Genomic DNA, 19725 nt, shown 5'->3' on the forward strand with positions numbered 1-19725 from the left:
CTTATTTATATAACAGTTTCCCATATCACTTAATATGAAGACAGGACTCTGGGATCATGACCTGAGCTGAAGGCAGAGGCTTTAACCCACTGAGCCACCCAGGCGCCCCGCTACAAACTTATTTTTAAAAGTGACAGGACCAACGGGTGTTGTTACCTAGACATAGTTCCATATTTTAAGAAAACACCCAGCTACTGTGAACTCTATATGTATATAAAATAATTTGCTTGCTTTCTAATGTTTTTATTAAAGCCTACAATTGCAATTTATTCTTCAATAACTGGCATATTTAATATCATTACAGTAAAAAAACCCAACAAGGGGCGCCTGGGTGGCTCAGTAGGTTAAAGCCTCTGCCTTCTGCTCAGGTCATGATTCCAGGGTCCTGGGATTGAGCCCCACATCGGGCTCTCTGCTCAGCGGGGATCCTGCTTTCCCCCCCCCTCTCTCTCTGACTGCCTCTCTGCCTACTTGTGATCTCTCTCTGTCAAATAAATAAATAAAATATTTTAAAAAAAAAACAACAAAACATTACTTTATTTCTATTAGTCTACAAAAAAATCTTGATGACAGACACTTGTGAATATATTAGAAAATATTTAGGGGATAAAGTATCATTAAAGTAGCCCAACTTAAGAACACTGATAAGTGGTTAAAATGGTTCTCAAATAAATTTGCCAGAGTAAGGTATAATTGCTCTACTGGTAAATTTTTCTTTTTCATTTTGGGGGGCAAAAGAAGAGGGAGAGAATCTTAAGCAGGCTCCATCCCCAGCACAGAGCTCAACATGGGGCTCAGTCTCACAACACTGAGATCATAACCTAAGCCAAAACAAGAGTCAGACTCTTAAAAGACTGAGCCACCCAGGAGCCCCATCTACTGATAATTTTTTCTAAGTATAATTGCTATAACCTTTTAATGTTAACATTTGACAATATTAAGAAGCAGAAATAAGAATTTTAAACTATTGGTTAAAAATCAGTCTTCCGAAATTAATTTGAGCATTCTAAGCCCTGAGATTTAAATTTGAAAGTGTTATTTCTTACTACTTCACTTTGCACACAAATAAAGTTGTTGTATCAGTCAGGGTTCTCCAGAGAAACAGTGTTCTATCATATAGATCTATATCTATATCGATATCTATATATATGTGTGTGTATATATATAATTTTGTGATATATACATATAACTTCATGTAATATATACACACGTACACACACATATATATGCAAATGTGTAAGAGGAGATTTATTACAGGATTTGGTTTATGTAGTTATGAAGGCTGAGAAGTCTTATGATCTGCTGTCTGTAAACTGGACAAATGGAAAATCTGGCGGTATAATTCAGTCTGAGTCTTAAGTTCTGGGAACCAGGGGAAACAATGGTTTAACTCTTAGTCAAGACTGAAAGTCTAGGGGAGGGGGCAGAGGTGCTGGTAGAAGTCCTGGAGGCTGAAGCCTGGGAAACAAGAGTTGCAATGTCTGAGAGCAGGAAAGAGAACTCCTTTGCCTTTTTGTTCTATCCGGGCCCTCAAGAGATTGGATGGTGCCCATCCGCATGGGTGTTAAGATATTCTTTATTTAGTCTACTGATTCAAATATTAATCTCTTCTGAATACGCCCTCACAGAAACACTCAGCGAAAAAATAAAGTAAAACAAAACAAACCAAAAGTGTTTTAAAGCTATCTGGGCATCACTTAGCCCAGTCAAGTTGAAGCCTGCTGTAACTTTGTTAATTAACATTTGTTAAGAACTGCAGGTTGTCAAACGGCGATTCACGGCTCAACAAAAGACTGCAAGGGAAAGTGAAATAGAGAACTTTGTTATTCACAGGTTCTGGAGGAGATACATAGCATCCTCAAGGGGCCACATGAGGGTATTCAAGGCAGGGTGCAGGCAGAGAGAGCAGCGAAGGACCTAGGGCACACACCTTTATTAGGGTCTGCAGGTAGAGGGCTTGGGGTTCTCAGGCTAAGGACAGATTGGGCAATGCAAACCAAAAAGAGCAGAGTTTTGTAAGTTTCTTGGGGGGTCTTATGTAAGACATGCACAAGGGGAAGGCTCTGGCAGATGGGGAGAATGCTTATCACAAGGGCAGTTGCTGTAGTCATATCAGGAACTTATATTTTTTTAAAGAGTCCCTTTTTAAAAGATTTTATTTATTTATTTGACAGTGAGATCACAAGTAGGCAGACAGGCAAGCAGAGAGAGAGGAGGGGAAGCAGGCTCTCTGCTGAGCAGAGAGCCCGCTGTGGGGCTCGAGCCCAGGACCCTGACCTGAACCAAAAGGAAGAGGCTTAACCCACTGAGCCACCCAGGTGCCCTATCAGGAACTTACGTTTACTTATAACTCTGTGGCCTGTTATCTAGGGGATTCCTGGGAAAGCTAGTGTCAGTTCAAGGTTCCTACAGGACTCTTGGCCATACAAAATGGATACTGAGGCAGCAATATTATGGAGTAGTTTAGCAAAACTCCTCAAAACATATAAAATCAACCCTCATGGTAGTCAACTACATATTACTTTTCATCCATCCTCCATTAAACAAATACATCCAGGGACGCCTGGGTGGCTCAGTTGGTTAAGCAGCTGCCTTCGGCTCAGGTCATGATCCCAGCGTCCTGGGATCGAGTCCCACATCGGGCTCCTTGCTTGGCCGGGAGCCTGCTTCTCCCTCTGCCTGCCATTCTGTCTGCCTGTGCTCGCTCACTCTCCTCTCTCTCTCTGACAAATAAATAAAATCTTAAAAAAAAAAAAAAAAAAAAAAAAAAAAACAAATACATCCACAATAGGAACGTGGAGAAATTAAAAAAAAATTCGGGTGAACTAAATAAGAAAATGTATACTAGAATGTATAAAATTTTAAAATATATATGCGAAATCTATGATGTTGGGTCATCATACTGAATACAAATCAATATATTTTATACCCATATGATACCTTGCATTGGATTTTTTAAAAGCTAAGATCTCACCATTGTTACATTAAACAAATGGAAAATTGATATGTATAGGGGCTCCTCAAACTTAAAAATGGGTTCTACATATAAAATGTATTTGTAAAGTATTTTTTAAAGATTTTATTTATTTATTTGACAGAGATCACAAGCAGGCAGAGAGGCAGGCAGAGAGAGAGAAGGGGAAGCAGGCTCCCCGATGAGCAGACAGCCCCATGCGGGGCTCGATCCCAGGACCCTGGGACCATGACCTGAGCTGAAGGCAGAGGCTTTAACCCACTGAGCCACCCAGGCACCCCTAAAGTATTTTCATTTTGTCATTCATTTCATCACTCAAACATACAAAAATACTTATTGAATACAATTTAGTAGGCAGGCACTGTATTAACTTCTGGGATTGTGTTTAGAATACCATTAATTCTACTGATCAACTTGGGAAAACTGGCATCTTTACTATACACTGAGTCTTCCAATCCATGAACACAGTGTCTCTCAACTAATTTAGGTCATTGACTTCTTCCACCACAATTTTGAAGTTGTGGCCAGTTTCCGTAGTGTAGTGGTTATCACGTTCGCCTCACACAATTTTTAAGTTGAAAGGTTATTTAACTATAAATTGAAGTTCTTTCATTAATATGAACTTATTTAGATTTTCTATTCGTGGGAGAGTTGTAACAGTGTTTTAGTATTTTTTAATGTCTTTAGGGTATTAGTGATGTCACCTCTCTTACTCCTAATTAGAATAATTTTGTCTTGTCTCTTTTTTCTTTCAGACTTTGGCTGGTAGCTTATCAAATGCATTGATTTTAAAACCTTTTGTTTTTGCTAAATCCCTTTATTGTTTCCCACTTTCCAATGTATTGATTTTTGCTCTCATATTTATTATTCATTACCGTTGCTTGCCTTCACTTTGTTTTTTTCTAGCTTTTTCAAGTTTCAATTAATTTAAGACATTTCTTTAATTCTAATATAAACATTCAATGTTAAAAATGTCCTAGTTCGTGTGCTATGGTGAGTGCTGTGAAGTGTGTAAACCTGGCAATTCACAGACCTGTACCCCTGGGGCTAGTAATATATTACATGCTTATAAAAATTTTAAAAAAAATTTTTAAATGTCCTAGTTCTGTATTAGAAACTTTCCAGTTTTGATGTTATATTTCCTTTTTATTCAGTACAAAATATTTTCTAATTTGCACCAAAATTTCTTAGACCAATCAACTTTTGGAGAAGTTGTTGCTTAATTTCCAAATATTGTGGTAATTATTAGAAGTCTCTTATTGATTTCTACTTTAACTCCATTATTGCCACAAATAATGCTTTCCGTGATTATATTACATTTGATCAGATTATCTTTTGGTCAGGTATATGGTGAATACTTCTGAATGTCTCAAGTGAATTTGCAAACTACTGTTGTGGAATGGAGTGTTCCATAAATGTCATTTAAGTCAAGTTGATTGATAGTGTTCAGTCTTCTACATCCATGATATTTTCTGTCTACATATTTTAATAAATAATGAGACAGTGAGTGAATAATAATAATAAATTAATGAATAATGAGGGTATAGCTAAGGTCTCCAAGAATAATTTTGGATCTATTTTTCATTTTTTGTTTCATGTATGTTGAAAACCTGCAGTTAGTTGCAACCAAATTTAGGAATAACTTAGGTAATTTTCTCTGTTCTGAAGTCTTGTCCTTCCACCCTTCTTTTGATTCATGTTCACAAGATTTATCATTTTTCTTCCTGTTACTATTGTAAATAACTTTGTTACTCTATTTAAAGTGGGTATTCATAGGATACCTGGGTGGCTCAGTCAGTTAAGTGTCTGCCATCAGCTCAGGTCATGATCCCAGGGTCCTGAGATCAAGTCCTGCATCAGGCTCCTTGCTCAGTGGGGAGCCTGCTTCTCCCACTGTCTGCCACTCCCCCTGCTTGTGTTCTCTCTCCCACTCTCTCTGACAAATAAGTAAAATTTTTTAAAAAATTAAAGTGGGTATTCTTTTTTTCTAGGTGATTTATGTTTTTAACAAATTATATTTAAATAATTACAGAGACACAGAATATTGCAAAGACAGTACTGAAAGTTACTCATACCTCTCATCTAGTTTTCCCCACAACTAATACTGTAGCATCACTGTAGTACAATATCAAATCCAGAAAAGCAATGCTGATACAAAATGTGTGTATAATTACATGCTATTTTATCTCATATGTAGATTGGTGTAGCCACCACAGTTCTAAATTCAGAACTATTCCATCATTACAAAGATTTCCTGTAACTGTCCCTCAGAACAATTTATTACTTAAAATATAACCCACGAGAAATTTAGTTGCCAAGCATGTTTAAATATAGGCTTAAGAAAAATATATACTGGCCTCTGGGGAAGAAGATGATATACATCCTTGAGGCCAAGCAGCTGGGAAGGCCCCGACCGCTCAGGCGCTCAGGACAGAACACCGCCTGCTTCATTTTTCCATAATCTCCCCTTCGCCAGAGAGCACCTGTGGCTAATTAGATGATCCCTTTGAATGTGCTTACTCAACTATAAACTTTACACTGCCTGGCCAGATACATTTTGCCTTCCTTCTTGTTTATCTACAAGGCATATGATTAATTTGTAGCCTTCTTCAGCTCTTTTGTTGATTACTCTCTGTATCTAATAAATACGGGAGTTGAGGAGTTGTTCAGGGCAACAGTCTTTTCTACTGTTGTCCCCTGCTCCCTTTCTCTTGTGGCTGACTTGTTTGTACCTTCTTCTCCTGTGTGCCATCAGGAAGCGGCAATTTCCCTTGTGCTACTCCTTTGTAATCACACCCACCATACCATCTGTCATACCTAACAGATGACAATAATGTTTCCATCTGAATGATTTTATGTTAAGTAATCATGCATATGTGACCATTTGAAATGAGTTTTTCACTCATTATACTACACTTGAGAAACATTCAAGTTTTTGTGTCTGTCAACAATTCATTGTTGCTGAGTAGTATTCCATGGTATGGATGTACCACAAATTTTAACTATTCGCCTGTTGACGGAAATGTAGATTGATTTGTCTGTGACTATTCCAAATAAAACTGTTGTAAATATTTAAATATAGGCTTTTGGGTAGATACTTTTCATTTCCCTAAAATAAAAACCCATGACTGAAATTACTGATTCTTAACTGTGTGTTCAGTTTAAAAAGAAACTTCCAGGGTGCCTGGGTGGCTCAGTTGGTTAAGCGGCTGCCTTTGGCTCAGATCATGATCCCAGGGTCCTGGGATCGAGCTCCGTATCAGGCTCCCTGCTAAGCAGAGAGCCTGCTTCTCCCTCTCCCTTTGCCTGCCGCTCTGCCTACTTGTGCTCTCTCTCTGTCAAATAAATAAATAAAATATATATTTTTTAAAAATTCTAAACTGGTTTTTAGAGAGTGGATTTGATGTACCCATCAGGAATGTGTAAGAGTTCCAGTTTCTCCACATCTTCCTCAGAATTTTGTATGGTCAGTGTTATATATTTCATTTTTTTAAAGATTTTGTTTATTTATTTGACAGAGAAAGACACAGATGGAGAGGAAACACTAGCAGGGGGAGTGGGAGAGGCAGAAACGGTTTTCCCATCAAGCAGGGAGCCGGATGCAGGGCTCAATTCCAGGACTCTGGGATCATGACCTGAGCAGAAGGCAGACGCTTAACGACTGAGCCACCCAGGCGCCCTCAGTGTTATATACTTTAACTCTTGTAACAAGTGTGTAGTTTCATGTCATCATGGTATTAGTTTGGATTTCCTTAACTGCTAATGATTTTCAGTATCTTTCCATGCCCTTAGTGACATTTCTCTAACCTCATCAGGAAAATGCTTTTACAACTTTCTTGCCCAATTTCTAACTATATGGTTTGCATCTTTATTGTTGAGTTTAGAGGTTATTTATGTGTTTTAGGCACAAGTCCAATGACATTAGTGCTCTGTGAATATTTTCTCTGAAAACGCAGACTGTTTTTCCATTTTCTTCATAGAAAACTATGCAGAGCAAAAGTATAAAAGCTTAGTTTAGTCCAACTTACCAATTAATTTCTTTAATGGGTTGTGCTTTTATTTTCATGATTAAGAACACCTTGCCAAGCCTGAGATCCTGTATTTTCTATCACTAGGTCTAAATGTTTCATAGTTTTGCATTTACATTTAAGTTTATGATCCATTTTGAGTTAACTTGGGTAGAAGATACATGAGATTTATGCCAAGGCTTATTTTTAAAATTTATAAATATTTAATTGACCCAGAACCTAGTATTGAAAATACCATCTTTCTTTTATTGAACTGGTTTAGAAATTTGCCAGAAGCCCAAAATAGGTGTATTTCTGTAGGTCAATTTCTGGGTTCTCTATGATTTCATTGATATGTCTCTTTCCTTTCATCAAAACCATGCAGACCAATAATGGTGACAATTCAATGTCTTAAAATCAGGTAGAGTGATAACCCTCACTATAGAAATCTTTTAATAAATTGTTTAAGCCATTCTAGTTACATTGTGTTTCCTACTGAGGGACATTTTAGTTGCTTCCAAATTTGGGCAATTATGAATACAGCTGCTACAAATATACATGTGCAGGTGTTTGTGTGGACATAAAATTTCAACTCCAATCAGTAAATAACAAGCACAATTGGTGGGTCATATGGCAAGAGTATGTTTACTTTTCTAAGAAGCTGCAGAAGCATCTTCTGAAGTGGCTGGCTGTACCACTGTGTATTCCCACCAGTAATGTATAAAGCTCCTATTACTCCACACCCTCATCAGAACTTGAGGTTGTGTTCTAGATTTTGATTAATAGGTGTGTAGTGTTATCTCCTTGTTTTAATTTGCATTTCTCTGTTAACATATAATGGGGAGTGTCTTTCATGTGCATATTTCCCATCTGTATATCTTCTTTGGTGAGGTGTAGGTTAAATTCTTTGGCTCATTTTAAAATCAGATTGCATTCTTAGTGCTGATTTTTCATAGATCTTTGTATATTTTGGCTAATAGTCTTTTCTCAGATGTCAGACTTGCAAGTGTTTTCCGTGTCTTTTATCAGTGTCTTGCAAATATCTTCTATCAGTTTCCGGCTTGTCTTCCTATTCTCTTGGCATTTTCTTTTGCAGAACACGTTTTTAATTCTAACGAAATCTAGCTTTCAATGACTTCTTTCATGGATTGTGCCTTTGGTGTTGTACCAAAAAAGTCACTGCCATATCCAAGTCATCTAGGTTTTCTCCTATTTAACATTCTAGGAGTCTTATAATCTTGCATTTTACATCTAGGTCTACGATCAATTTTTAGTTTTTGTACACAGTGTAAGGTCTGTGTCTAGATTAATTTTTTTCACGTGTAAGTCCCAACTGTTTCAGCAACACTTGTTGAAGATACTATCTTTGCTGCATTGTATTGTCTTTGCTCCTTTGTCAAAGATCAGTTGATTATATTTATGCAGATACATTACTGGACTCTCTGTGCTACTCCATTGATTTATTTGCCTATTCTTTTGCCAAAACCACACTGTCTTAATTGCTGCAGATTTGTCATAGGTGTTGAAGATGAGTATCTTCAGTTCTGACTTTGCTCAACCTTCAGTGTTTGTGTTGGTAATTCTGTCTTTTGCTTTTTCATATAAATTTAGAGTTAGTTTGTCAAAATCCACAAAATAACTCTGAGATTTTTACCTGGATTGCACTGAATCCATAGACCAAGTTGGGAAGGACTGACAACTTGACAACATTAAGTCTTCCTATCCATGAACATCAAATATCTACTTCTCTAATTCTTTTATTTCATTCATCAGTGGTTTGTAACATATTCTCTTAGATTTAGACCTAATTATTTCATTTCAGTTTGTGTGTGCGTGCTAATATAAATGGTACGTGCTTTTAACTTCAAATTCTACTTGTTGATTGATGATATATAGGAATGCATTTGACTTTTGTCTATTTTTTAAAAAAGATTTTATTCATTTGACAGAGAGAGAGACACTGAGAGAGGGAACACAAGCAGGGGGAGTGGGAGAGGGAGAAGAAGGCCCCCCACTGAGCAGGGAACCCAATGTAGGCTCCAACCCAGGACCTGAACCAAAGGCAGCAACTTAACTGACTCAGCTAACCAGGCGACCCAGCATTTGACTTTTAAATATTAACTTTGGATCATACAACCTTGCTATAATCACATTAGTTCAAGGAATTTTTTTCTTGATACTTTGGAATTTCTACATAATTATGTCATCTCTGACAAAGGTTGCTAAATTCCTCCTAATCAATCTGTGTTATTTCCTTTCCTTATACTATTGAGTTAGGACTCCCAGCATATTTTTTAAAAGTGAGGAGATGAAATACCCTTGCCTTGTTTCTGATCTTAGCAGAAAATTGGCATATATCACTTTTTGTAATTAATTTTTTAAAAATATTTTTTACTTATTTATTAGAGAGAGACACAGTGAAAGAACACAAGCAGAGGAGTGGGAGTGGGAGAAGCAGCTTCCCACTGAGCAGGGAGCCCAGTTCAGGGTTTGATCCCAGATCAAACCGAAGGCAGACACTTAATGACTGAGCCACCCAGGTGCCTGGCATATACCATCATTAAATATAATATTGCCTGTTGGGTTTTTGTGTAAGTTCTCAAACAAGCTGAGGATGTTACGCTCTATTTTTAAGTTACTGAGAATATCTTTTCTTGTGCATGGGTTTTAGATTTTGTGAAATGATTTTTCTACATCTATTGATATGATCATATATGATTTTTCTTTTTTAAGCCTGTTGTGGATTACAGAAACTGATTTTTGAATGTTGAAACCATCTCACACACATAGGATAAATCTCATATGCTTGTGGCATAAAATTTTTATACATTGCCAAAGTTAATATGCTAATATTGTTTGGAATTTCTGCATCTGTATTCATGAAAGATACAGGTTTGTAGTTTCCTTATAATGTCTTTGTCTGGTTTTTGATATATAGTAATGATTCCATTTTATGAGTTAGGAAGTATTTTTACAGCTTCTATTTTCTGAAAGTGATTGTAGAGTATAGGTATAACTTCTCCCTTTAAACGGCTGATAGAATTCCCCAGTGAATCCATCTAGACCTTCTGATTTTCTTTTGGGAAGGTTGTTATTCATGGATTTAATTTAATACGTAACAGCTTTTTCGAATTGCCAATTTCTTAAGGAATTTCACAACTGTATTTAAGTGGTACTAATCTGTAGTTCAATTATATTTTTACTGCCTTTGCCTTTGGTATAATAGTAACACTAACCTTACAAAATGAGTTAGGAAATGTTTTTCCTATTTTCTGTAAGACATCACATACAAATTGGTGATAATTCTTTAAATATTTGGTTTAACTTTTAGGGAAAACAAACTGGGTCTAGAGATTATTTTCCCAGGAGTATTTAAATTATAAATGTAATTTACTAAGTTGGTATTGGGTATTCATTTTATTTCTTTTGTAACTTATAATAATTTGTGTTATTTGAGGGATTGGTCCATTTTATTTAACATCTAATCCAAGGATGACAATTAGTGTTTCCCCTTATTATCCCCTTAAGGCCTTTATGATTTATTGCTGTATCTCATTTCACTTGTGTTATTGAGAATTTGTGACTTGACTTATTCCCAATCTTGGTAGGTTTGTGAATTTCAACCTTTTCAATGAAACAGCTCTCATTTTTTCTATTGTCTCATTTAACTAATTTAATGTAATTTAATTGATTTATGGTCTTATTTTCATTTTCTTCATTATTCTTGCTTTGGATTTAACTTCTTTCCCTGTTCCTTAAAGTGTTTTGTTTACTGATTTGAAGTTTTTGTGTTTTCTATTAGAAGTATTCACTGATATAAAGTTCTCTCAGCACTGGGCTCTGTCTTACATTCTTTATATTTTAAATGTAATTAATTTTCATGTTTTTATTACTGTTAAGACATCATCTTTGACTAATTGCTTATTTAAAAGTATGTGGTTAGTCTCCAAGTGTTTAAAAATTTCCTGTTACCTGGGCATGTGTGTGGGGGGGGGGGGCTGTGCGCAGCAGGGAGTCTGTGGATTCTCTCTCCCTCTACCTCTGCCCCTGCTTGTGCATGCATGCATTCTCTCTCTCAAATAAATAAATATTTAAAAAATAACTTCCTATTACCTTTCAGTTACATATTTCTACTTTGACACTGTTGTGGTAAAAACCCTCTGTATGATTAAAATTCTTTTCAACATGTTGAGGTTTTGTAACCCAAAATTTGATTTATTTTCTATATGGCCTATACGCATTTGAAAAGAAAGTACTTTGGCATTGCTAAATGGACTGTTCTACACATGTGAATTAAAACAAGGTAACTCATAGTTTTTATCAAGTCTCTACTAATTTTCTAATTCTATCCATTACTGTGAGAAATGTTGTATTTATCAATTCTATTTATTGATTTTATTATTTCTGTATCTGTTATTGCTTTCTCTATTCTGGAGTTCTGTTGTTTGATGCATAAAATTTAAATCTGTTCTATATTCTTAGTTGATTATTTTGTAATGCAATCTATTTCTTGCCTCCACAGTTTCTAACAACAAATCTGTCATTTACATTTTTTTCCTACAAGTAATGCATTTGACCCCCTCTGGCCACTTCCAGGATTATCTTTTGCTTTCAAAGCTTTGGTTATTAATGTGCCTCAGACAGATTTCTTTGGGATTCTAAGGTTTAGGGTTCACTAAGCTTTGTGAATCCATAGGTTTATGTACTTTCAAACATTGGAGGAATCTTTGGTCATTACTTTGTCAAACACATTTCGGACTTAACCACTTTCTTCCCCCCTTTTACAACCCCAATGACAACAATGTGGGCCTTTTTTTTTTTTTTTTTAACCTTCTCAAACACCATTGAGGTTTTCTCCATTTTTTTTTTTTTAGTCTGATCTCTGTTGCTCAGTCTGAATAATTTCAATTGTTTTAAGTTCACTAAGTCTTTTCTCTGCCATCTCCATTCCATCTAGTTACCTATTATATTTCTCAGCTGTAAAATTAAACACTTGTTTTTTCATATCCTCTTTCTTGACTTTCTGGTATTTTGTTTCAAGTGTTTGTAATTGCTTGTTAAATAATTCCCATAAGGACTGCTTTAACATTCTCATCAGGTAATTCCAACATCTGTGTCATCCCTATGATGCAGCTATTTATTGTCTTTTCTCAAAGTTGAAATTCTCCTGGTTTATAATAATAATGGGTGATTTTTTAAATCCTATACTAGACATTTAGGGTACACGAGACTCTGCAATTCATTCGAATCTTATTTTTACAGACCTCCTCTGAGACAAGTCTGGGAAGGGAGGGAGATTCTGCCATCTAAGTACCAGGTAGGGGTGAAAGTATAGGTTCTCTTCTTGGCGTTCTTTGAACTCTAAGAGTGAGGAAAGGCTCATTACTGTTGTCCTATGGAGGCATGAGAGAACAGCATATTTTATTAATTCTCCTCACTGTATGTCCTCTCCAGATACCAAGATGGATGGATCTTAATGAGGGCTGGGTGGTCAAAGTACCAGCTTTCCACATGGCTTCTATCTGAAAACCAACAGGGAGTGGGAAGGGCTTTCCTTTTACTGGATGTGAATATAAATCCAAGATGTCTGCAAGGCCTCTACTTACTCTGTGATGGGATTAGTCTTGCCTTCAGTAAAGAAGTAAAGACTTTGCTGTGCAGTGGGTTTTCTCTGACACCATCCTGACACTGGTTGAGGGGCGGATGAGAGGCTCATTATAGCTTGGTACTGCATGCGTAAAGTCTATGATCTCCACTCAACCTTTGCTGATGGGGGTGTGGATTGAGTGATTTTTATCCTCAAGTTTGGATGGAGTAGGGCAGCATTATCTAACTGTAGGAAAAGGGTTCTCCTAGGGCTTTGTTCTATTTTGATTTTTGGTCTCTGCCTGTAGATCTATGTGCTAAATTCTCCAGCACTTAACCTGAGATGTACTAGGAAGAAGGGGAAAACAAAACAAACCAAAACCAAAACAAAACAGGCATACAATGGGATACTATGCAGCCACCAAAAAACCCAAAATCTTGCCATTTGCAAAGACGTGGATGGAACTAGAGGGTATTATGCTAAGCAAAATAAGTCAATCAGAGAAAGACAATTATCACATGATTTGATATGAGGAATTTGAGAGGCAGGGCAGGGGGTCATGGGAGAAGGGAGAGAAAATAAAAGATGGGACCACAAAGGGAGACAAACCGTAAGAGACTATCTCAGGAAACAAACTGAGGGTTGGGAGGGAATGTGCTATGATGAGTGCTGTGAATTTTGTAAGACTGATGATTCACAGATGTGTATCCCCGAAACAAATAATAAATTAATAAAAAATAAAAATAAGGAAAATGGTAACCATATACTTTAAGAGCCTCATTGGGTTTCATCAAAAAATAATATTCCAGGGACGCCTGGGTGGCTCAGTTGGTTGGACGACTGCCTTTGGCTCAGGTCATGATCCTGGGAGTCCTGGGATCGAGTCCCGCATCGGGCTCCCAGCTCCATGGGGAGTCTGCTTCTCTCTCTGACCTTCTCCTCGCTCATGCTCTCTCTCACTGTCTCTCTCTCAAATAAATAAATAAAATCTTAAAAAAAAAAAAAAAGAAACATTAAAAAAAATAATATTCCACTTTTGGAAGTGATTGGAGAATAGATAGTACATTCTGGGGAGCATCCTCAGTAACTGGTATTTTATTTTAATGTAGTTTCAAAATTACATTACAAAATCTGATACACAGAAGACAGTATAAATTACATGTATATATAAAGGGTAATTTAACAAGCCTAAGGAAGAAAATATTCCCAGTATCACTAAAGTGGCATGCATTCTACTTTAATTGTATTTTCACCCAGAGGAACCACTATCCTGACTTCTTGTTAATACATTCGGTTGCACTGATGAAAACAACATGAGATACATACATAACATATAGTTACAATTCATTATTTTTCATTGCCATAATCCACTAAAAGAAAACACCACCAAAATTAATGTATCTATTCTGCTGATAGATGCTTGCATGTTTTCCAGTTTAGAGCTATTATGAATAGTGATGATACATTAACACATGTCTTCAGGTGAACATATATGTATCCATCTTTGTGGTCATATACATGTAAGTTAAATTTTGGAATCACAGGATATGTGCATGTTCAGCTTTACAAACATATCATTAAAAGGTCTTCTAACATGATTTTCACCAATTATACTCCCACGGTTACTCTATGAAAGATACCTGTTAGCAAAATACTCACCAATATCTGGCATCCTCAATCAGTTTCATTTTAGCTATTCTAGAGGGTGAATATTAGTACTGCTTATAGTCTGTTATTTTTGTTGCCAAATGAACTTGAGACCCTACAGCTGTGTTTTATGTGGAAAATGCTCAAATCTTTGGCAGTCTCCTATGGGATCAACTGCCAATTTCATACTGATTCCAAAGAGTTGTTCAGAAATTCAGAAAAAGAAGCAGCATTCTGCAAAAAGTCAGATATACCTACTATAGTCTGAGTGATGTCTTTAGTCATCTCATAAAAATTTGTAATTAGTTGTAATAAATAGATTGCAAATTACCTTACATAGACCCAGGCCAAGGATTAGTAAACTACACCATGCAAGCCAAACCTGGCTCTCCACCTATTTATTTTTTAGGTAACCAATTCCTTTAACTTTTTTTTTTTTTTTTTATTAGGCAGAGAGCACTAGTAGGTACAGTAGGCAGAGAGGCAGGCAGAGAGAGAGAGAGGGGGAAGCAGGCTCCCCACCGAAGCAGAGAGCCCGATGTGGGACTCGATCCCAGGACCCTGGGATCACGACCTGAGCCGAAGGCAGCGGCTTAACCCACTGAGCCACCCAGGCGCCCCTCCTTTGATTTTTTAAATGAGGTTAACACCCACATAAATAAAATTCACCATTTTATTAAGTTTTTAAATTTTTTTTGACACACAGTATTACATTGGTTTCAGGTGTTGCTACGTTTGGTATACTTGTACTTTATTAAGGTTTTTGGCATTTATAGTCCTAAGGTACACTGACCTATAGGTTTTTCTTTGTGTTCATCTGACATTGATATCACGGAAATGTCTCAAAATGAGTTAAAGTGTTCCCTCAATTCTGTTTTCTGAGACAGGCTGAAGACAGGTGTTAATTCTTCTTTAACATCTGAAAGAAATCACCAGTGAAATCATGTGATACACTAGGCTATTCTTTTTGGCAGATTATATTTTAAACCATAATTTCCTAATGTTAAATCCATATAACATTAAAGTAACAATTTTAAAGTAAACAACTTAGTAGCATTAAAGCACATTAACACAATCTAGTTGCAAAATGTTTACCTCATTCAAAAGTAAAACACTATAGTCACTAAATAGTTTGTCCACACTACCTCTCCTCCCAGGTCCTGGCAGCCACCAATCAAAATTCTTTGTTTCAAACGAATTCTATGTATGGAATCATGCAACATATGACCTTTTGTGTCTAGTTTCATTCACTTAGCATGTTTTGTAACTTCATCTACACTATATAGCATGTTCTCAGTAATTCGTGACTTTTCGTGACTGAATAGTATTTATTCCCTTTTATGCAAAATTTATCCAAAATTTTGTTATCTTGGACATTTGCACTTTATAGCAGCTGAACCATTTTAAATAGCAGTTATGGAAACAGGTTTCAATTTATGCACATTTTTGCCAACACATTATTTTTCATGCTTTTTAAATTACAAAGTAGTGGCTGTGAAATAATCTCATTGTGGTTCTGATTTGCACTTCACTTATGTCTCATATGAAGACTCTTTCATGTGTTTTTTGTCCATTTACTTTGAAAAAATGCCTTCTTAAAATGTTGCTCATTTTTATTTTTTTAAAGATTTCCTTTATTTGAGAGAAAGAGGACAAGCTGGGGCAGGGGCAGAGAGACAGAGAGAAACAGACACCCTGCTGAGTAGGGAGCTCAACGTGGGGCTCAATTCCGGGACCCTAGGACCATGACCTGCGCCAAAGGCAGTTGACTGAGCCACCCAGGTGCCCCAAAACGTCACCCATTTTTAATTTGTTATTGAGACCTAAGCAATTTTTTTTTCAAGATTTTATTTACTTGACAGAAACACAGTGAGAGAGGTAACACAAGCAGGGGCAGTGGGAGAGGGAGAAGCAGACTCCCCGCCAAGCAGAGAACCCCATGCAGGGCTCCATCCCAGGACCCTGGGACCATGACCTGAGCTGAAGGTAGATGACTAAGGACTGAACCACCCAGGCGCCCCTGTAAGCAGGTTTTTAAAAAATACATAATATGCTCTTGACACAAAACCCTTATTTAGTATATGGTTTGTAAATATTTTCTCATCTTCTGCATATTGTCTTTTTACTTTCTTGGTAATGTCTCAATGAAAGTATTAAATTTTGATAAAATTGAATGTCTCTTTTTGCTTCTGCTTTGGGAATCACAATTAAGATACCATCATCAAATCCAAGATCATGAAGATTTATTCCTGTTTTCTACTTAAAAATTCTAGAGATTTATCTCTTGTTTTAGAATGCTGATGCATTTTGAGTTTTGTAGATGGTGTAATGTAGAGGTCCAACTTCATTTCTTTCCATGTTGTTGTCCAAGCACTATTTGTGGAAGGGATGGTTCATTCCTGTAAATTATCTTGGGACCCTCATCAATAATAAACTGGATACAGGTGTATGGATTTATTTCTAGAACCTCAATTCTATTCCAACTCTACTAAGCTTTGAAATAAAAAAAAACTTGAGTCCTCCAACTTTACTCTTTTTCAAGACTGATTTGGGTAAAAAGAAACCCTAGCAATTCTGTATGAATTGTGGATTAGCTTTTTCACTTCTGCATAAAAGGCTGTTCAGATTTTGACAGGCATTGCATTAAATCTGTAGATTACTATGGGTGGCACTGACATCTTAAGAACATTATATTGCAATACATGAACACAGGATGTTTTCCCATTTATTTACATGTTTTCCTTTTTTTTTTTTTTAAAGATTTTATTTATTTGACAGAGAGACAGTAACATAGGGAATACAAGCAGGAGGAGTGGGAGAGGGAGAAGCAGGCTTCCTGCTGAGCAGGGAGCCTGATGTGGGCCTCAACCCCAGAAACCTGGGATCATGACCTAAGCCGAGGACAGATGTTTAAAAACTGAGCCACCCAGGTGCCCCAGTAAAGTTGCTGGGGTTTTTTTCTTCTTTTTTTTAAAGTAGGCTCTACGCCCACCAGAGTCCAATGTGGGACTCGAACTCATGACTGTGAGATCAAGACCTGAGCTGAGATCAACCAACTGAGCCACCCAGGCACCCCCATTCCAGCAAAGTTTTGCAGTTTTCACTGAACATTTATTTTACCTCCCAGGTTAAATTTATTCCTAGGTATTTTCTTCTGTATGCATGACATTATTTCCTGAATTTTTTTCAGGCTATAATTAGCTTAAGAAAAAAAAGCAACTGATTTTATGTGATTTTTTTTACCCTTTAACTTTGTTGATTCTGTCTTAAACTGTGCCCTATAGGTGTTAATGAGGTTGAAACTAGCAGAAAATTTAAAGCCTGTGTTTCAGAGAACTGTTTTCCTCTGATCAGTCATTGTGTCTTTTCATAGCCCAATAACAAATCCAATCACTGTCTCTGCAGAAGCCTGGACTCAAAGTCAACTGATAGGTTCCAGCCTATGAACAAGTAAAATCCTACATTCCTTACCAAAGATAAGGAGCCCAAGATTCCATCTAGTTTGTACCAGTTCTGAATGCATGCACAGAGTTCCTTCTCCTTGTCTTAAGATAACCTCCTGACCATCAGGGACTGAAGTTTGCCTCATTCACATGTTAAATCTCTACCCTAAAGTCAACATGGAATGTATGTTCCATATGTTTGCTCAATGAGCATGTTCCATCTTCCTCATGAACAGTCACAAGTTCCCCCAACCATTTCATCAAAACCATTTGGCTTTTACCAAAACATCATCTATATGTAGGCATTTTCAATACAGATTCTTTCACCTACCAAAATCCATTTGAAATTCACCTATATTGCTCATGTATCAACAGTTCATTATGCATTACTGCTTAGTATTACAATATATGGATGTAGCATGTTTTATTCATTCAATACCCTGTTCAGGACCATTCAAGTTCTTCCCAGTTTGGGATGACCAAAAAAAGCTACTATGTTGTGATGGTACATAAAATAAATAAGCAGTTCTATGTTAGAACACAGGTTATTATTTCAACTTGGATAAATATCTGAAGAAGTCTAACTGCTTAGCCATACAATAGATGTAGGCTTAATTTTCTAAGAAACTGACAAACTGCTTTTACAAAGTACATGTTCCATCTGATAAGCAATACATATGACTTCTATTTATTCTGTATCTTTAGCAGCACTTGGAAATGTTGCTTTTTCGTACTCAACCATTCTAGATGTTTAGCGATATTACAGTAAATTTAACTGCCATTTCCTTAATGGCAAATGAATGCTAAGTATTTTTCTATTTATTTATGCATTTTACCTTTAATACGTATTTCTATCTTCTGTACATTTTATTGTGTTAATTCATATACCATAAAACTAACCCTTTTTACTACCCATTTATCACTCCTTCTAGTCTCTGAAAACTACTTCTTATGTGTTCTCTATCACATAATAAATGGCATTATGTCTAGCTCCTGTCACTTGCATATTTTCAAATGCATCCATATTGTACCAAGTATCAGTACTTAATTATTTTTATTATCATTTCACTTTCTTGACAGCCTCTCTTCAAGCATAAAAGTTACTGATTTTGATGTATTTTAAGTATTTTGTCTTTGGTTGCCTGTGCTTTGTATATGTCAAATTCAAGGTCATGAAGATATACAACTGTTTTAAAAGTCTGGTAATTTCAGTTCTTAAATTTAGGTCTTTGATTCATGCTATCGTCATTTTTGCAGTGTTAAGTCTCTGGACCAACTTCATTCCTGGGAATGAGGATATCCACTTGTCCCCACATTATTTGTTGAAAAGATTATTGTTCTCCACTGCTCTGTCTTGACATCCTTGTCAGGAATCCACTAATCATACACATCAGAGCGTATCTGTGGACTTTCAATTCCATACTTGCCTATTTAACCTATATGTCTATCCTATGCCTATTTAACCTATATGTCTACCCTTATAATATTACTATTCTTAATTACTGGATTTTTGTACTAAATCTTAAAATAAATGTTCTCCATTATAGTCCTTTTTCAAGACTGCTCTGTCTAGTCTGTATCTGTATTTCCATGTGATTTTAGAATCAGCATGCCAATTTCCACAAAAATTGGAAATTGCAGTCTCATGTTGGAACACCAACATGAGACTGCACTAAATCTCAGAATCAATTTGGAGAGCAGTGCATTTGAGGAGTATTCATTTCCTAGAGCTGTCTAAAAAATTACCAAATGGAAAGCTTAAAACAAGAAAAACCGGTTCTTCCACAGTTCTGGAGACTAAAAGTCTGAAATCAAGATACTCAAACCCATGCTTCTTTTGAAGGCTTTAGGAGAGACAACATTCCGTATTTCTTCTGGTGTAGCTACCAATCCTTAGTGCTCCTGATCTTGTAGAAACATTACTCCAATATCTGCCTTCGTAATCACATGCCATTTTCCCTGTGCATCTCTGTGTCCTCTCCTCTTCTTATAGGGGTATGAGTCACACTGGATTAAAGCCCCAACCTACTCCAGTATGACCTCATATTAACTTAATGACATCTGCAA

At 36.5% G+C, this 19725-nt stretch overlaps 1 long non-coding RNA gene across 3 annotated transcripts in view; it reads right to left on the reverse strand.

Annotated features, from left to right (window-relative positions):
- Window positions 1-1198: 1198 nt before the first annotated feature.
- LOC125091749 (uncharacterized) overlaps window positions 1199-19725 on the reverse strand; it is a 93757-nt gene continuing 75230 nt past the window's right edge. For 2 of the 3 annotated variants that reach the window (XR_007124745.1, XR_007124744.1), the window contains one exon: window positions 14828-15134. This is a non-coding gene — a long non-coding RNA (uncharacterized LOC125091749). Of the gene's footprint in view, window positions 1794-14827; window positions 15135-19725 lie in introns of those variants that run through there. The other variant, XR_007124746.1, reaches the window with a different exon arrangement.

This window comes from Lutra lutra, chromosome X (genome assembly GCF_902655055.1).
Source record: "Lutra lutra chromosome X, mLutLut1.2, whole genome shotgun sequence".
Taxonomy (NCBI): domain Eukaryota; kingdom Metazoa; phylum Chordata; class Mammalia; order Carnivora; family Mustelidae; genus Lutra; species Lutra lutra.